Below are 3,211 nucleotides of genomic sequence, written 5' to 3' on the forward strand. Positions count from 1 at the left end.
TGTGAGAGTGTAACGGGTTCAGTGAGCGCTTGGACACAGGGTTTGCTTCTTGAACAGAAAGTCATTTTATTTCCACTCAAAAACGTTCAACAAAACACAAATAAAATTAAATTTTAACTCGATCAATGCAATCTCTGTCAGCGATCGCCCCCTTCTCTCCGCTCCCGATCCTTCCTGGATTCCTGCAGGCCAGACGTCGCACGTCCCCCCCCACAGCCCGACACAGGCCGGGGTCACAGAGGAAGTCCGCCACCGCCATCTGCGCCCCAGGCCTGTGCACGACAGAAAATTAAAGGGTTGCAACGCGAGGTACCACCGGGTGATCCTCGCGTTGACGTCCTTCATGCGGTCGAGCCACTGGAGGGGGGCGTGGTCGGATTAGAGGGTGAACGCCCGCCCCAGCAGGTAGTAGCGGAGGGCGCCGACCGCCCACCGAATGGCGAGACACTCCTTCTCCACCGTGCTGTACCAACCCTCCCGGTCTGATAATTTCCGGCTCAGGAAATTCAGCACCGGGCGGTCGACCCCCTCCACCTGCTGGGTCAGGACCGCGCCCAACCCCCTATCCGACGCGTCGATCTGCAGGGAGAAAGGGAGATCAAAGTTAGGAGCACACGGGACCGACTTTCCACAGAGGGTGGTTTTAATAGCCTCAAACGACACCTGACATGGCTCCGACCACTGGACTGTATCTGGGGCCCTCTTACGGGTGAGGTTGGTCAAGGGACTGGCCAGGTCGGAGAAGTTCGGCACGAACTGCCGATAGTAGCCCGCCAGCCCCAGGAACCGCCTCACCTCCTTTTTGGTCCTGGGCCGAGGGGAGGCGGCGACCGCCGCGGTCTTACCGACCTGCGGCCGGACCTTCCCCCGCCCCAGGTGGAACCCCAGATACTGAATCTCCCTCCGCCCGGTTAGCTCAGTCGGTAGAGCATGAGACTCTTAATCTGAGGGTCGTGGGTTCGAGCCCCACATTGGGCTCCACTGTAACGGGTTCAGTGAGCGCTTGGACACAGGGTTTGCCTCTTGAACAGAAAGTCATTTTATTTCCACTCAAACGTTCAACAAAACACAACTTGGTTAAAGGTAAATTATAACTTGATCAATGCGATCTCTGTCAGCGATCGCCCCCTTCTCTCCGCTCCCGATCCTTCCTGGATTCCCCTTTCCCCTCACTACAACACAAAGCAGGCACATAAGTACAAACACTCCCTGATTGGCCTGAGTGCTGACACCTGCTCGCACTCAGGTCCAATCCCCCCAGCCAATCTGGTGCGCTCCCAACCTGCCCATACTCCCCCTGCAGGCCAGACGTCGCACGTCCCCCCACAGAGAGATATCAACGTACCAAGTGCCAATATGTTTTGAACTAGTAGGCAATAAACTCACCAATGAATTACTTTGGCTGAATATCTGATTTGTCATAATTTGCTTTGACGCAGGGACTGACGAGGACACCCGCCATCTTATAGCCTGGCGGGCAGCTAATACAAAGCTATTCACGGGCGTGAAGAAATCGGCAAAGGATGGCTTTGAGTATGTAAAAGTAAACATATGTTAGAAGACTTTGGTTAAATATTGTTGATTTATCCTGTGCTCATTGTTTTTGTCTCTTTTCTGCAGACAATTTATTAAAGACAAGGGGCTGGGGGGATAGATATCCATCCAGCAGCTGAAGAGGAAGTGGGAAAACCTCACCGCAAAATACAAAGCAAGTTTTTGTGCTTCTACATCAAAGATCATGCTAAATGTGCTGGGACTGCATCATTTTAAGATATCATGCTTCTTGGTAATGTTTCATAGGACTTGCGCAAGCCCCAGTCGGGGGTTGGGACTGAGGACGGGAAGGCCACAGCGGCGTCATGGAAGTGGTACAGTGAGATGGACGGTATTCTTGGACAGAAACCATCCATCTCACCCCCGGTAGTGATCTCTTCCTCCGGCCTGGTTGCCGCTGTGGCCACCCCGTCCTCGGTACCATGCACCTCAGCAGATGACACCATCACCCCGCCACCAAATAAAAGGCACTCGTCAGGTGCCGTTACAGGGTTGAGGGAGCTTATGGAGCTGATGGAGAGAAGGGAGCGGCAGGACCTGGAGAGAGAGAGAGGCTAGGGAGCAGGAGGAGAGGCGATGGCGACAGCTGGAGGAGAGGGAGGAGGGACGTGAGGCAGAGGAGCGGAGGGAGCTGCAGGCGAGAGAGATGGAGGAGAGGAGGGACAGGGAGGCAAGAGAGAGGGAAGAAAGATTACGTCTCTTGTAGCAGCGAATGAGGGAAAGAGAAAAATAAATAAATAAATAATCTTTATGAGAATTTTTCAGTGTATGTGTTGATATTTTGCTCAAGCAATCAACAGTTTATTTACTCCTTTCCGAGCCCAATACAATAAACAAACCAATACATCAATAATTGTCCATATTATAAATAAATAGCAGCATATGTACAAATAGATGGCAGTATAAATATCACAGCACAAACATCACAGTATAAATATAGCATGAACGCTAAAACATGCCTCAAAGTGAAACTAATAATATATCTACATGACTGGAATATAATAAAACAATAAATAAAACAATCGTCCATTATCATAAATAAATAGCAACATGAATACAAATAGATGGTAGTATAACTATCACATCTCTACGTGTGTGTCCACCCAACCGCACACCAACCAAAGACAGAAAGAAAAGGCCAAGAACTGCAACACACCACACACCGACCTGAACAGCCGCAGAAGCACTTACATACCAAGCGACAACATAACTAGGGTCGACTCAGCTCAGGAGGTAGAAAAGTTGACTTGTAACTGGAAGGTTGCAAGTTTGATCCCCAGCTCCTAGCAGAGTGTTGATGTGTCTCTGAGTAAGACACTTAACCCTAATTGCTCCTGATGAGCTGGCTGTCGCCTCGCATGGTTGACTCTGACGTCGGTGTGTCAATGTGTGTATTAACCGATGTAAGTCGCTTTGGATAAAAGCGTCTGCTAAATGTAGAACTGATTGAGAACTGATTGAGAACTGATTGATTGAGAACTGATTGAGAATTATTAAATAATGAATCACTGGCTTTATTTTACAGATAGTTGTGCCCGTGAGGTGCTGCCACAAGAGGCCCAGCAGCAACGGCAGCAGCCAGGATCGCACGTGCATCATCCCCTCGCCTTGTCTCAATGACCCTCTCACCTGCAGGACCATTATTGTCATTGCCACG

The 3,211-nt window shown here is 50.2% G+C and overlaps 1 non-coding gene across 1 annotated transcript; it reads left to right on the plus strand.

The window, feature by feature from the left end:
• Nucleotides 1-905: 905 nt before the first annotated feature.
• Nucleotides 906-978, plus strand: trnak-cuu (transfer RNA lysine (anticodon CUU)). Its single transcript has one exon. It is a non-coding gene; the product is annotated as a tRNA-Lys (tRNA).
• The last annotated feature ends 2,233 nt before the right edge of the window (nt 979-3,211 follow it).

Source organism: Gadus morhua, chromosome 18 (genome assembly GCF_902167405.1).
Source record: "Gadus morhua chromosome 18, gadMor3.0, whole genome shotgun sequence".
In the NCBI taxonomy this organism is placed as follows: Eukaryota; Metazoa; Chordata; class Actinopteri; order Gadiformes; family Gadidae; genus Gadus; species Gadus morhua.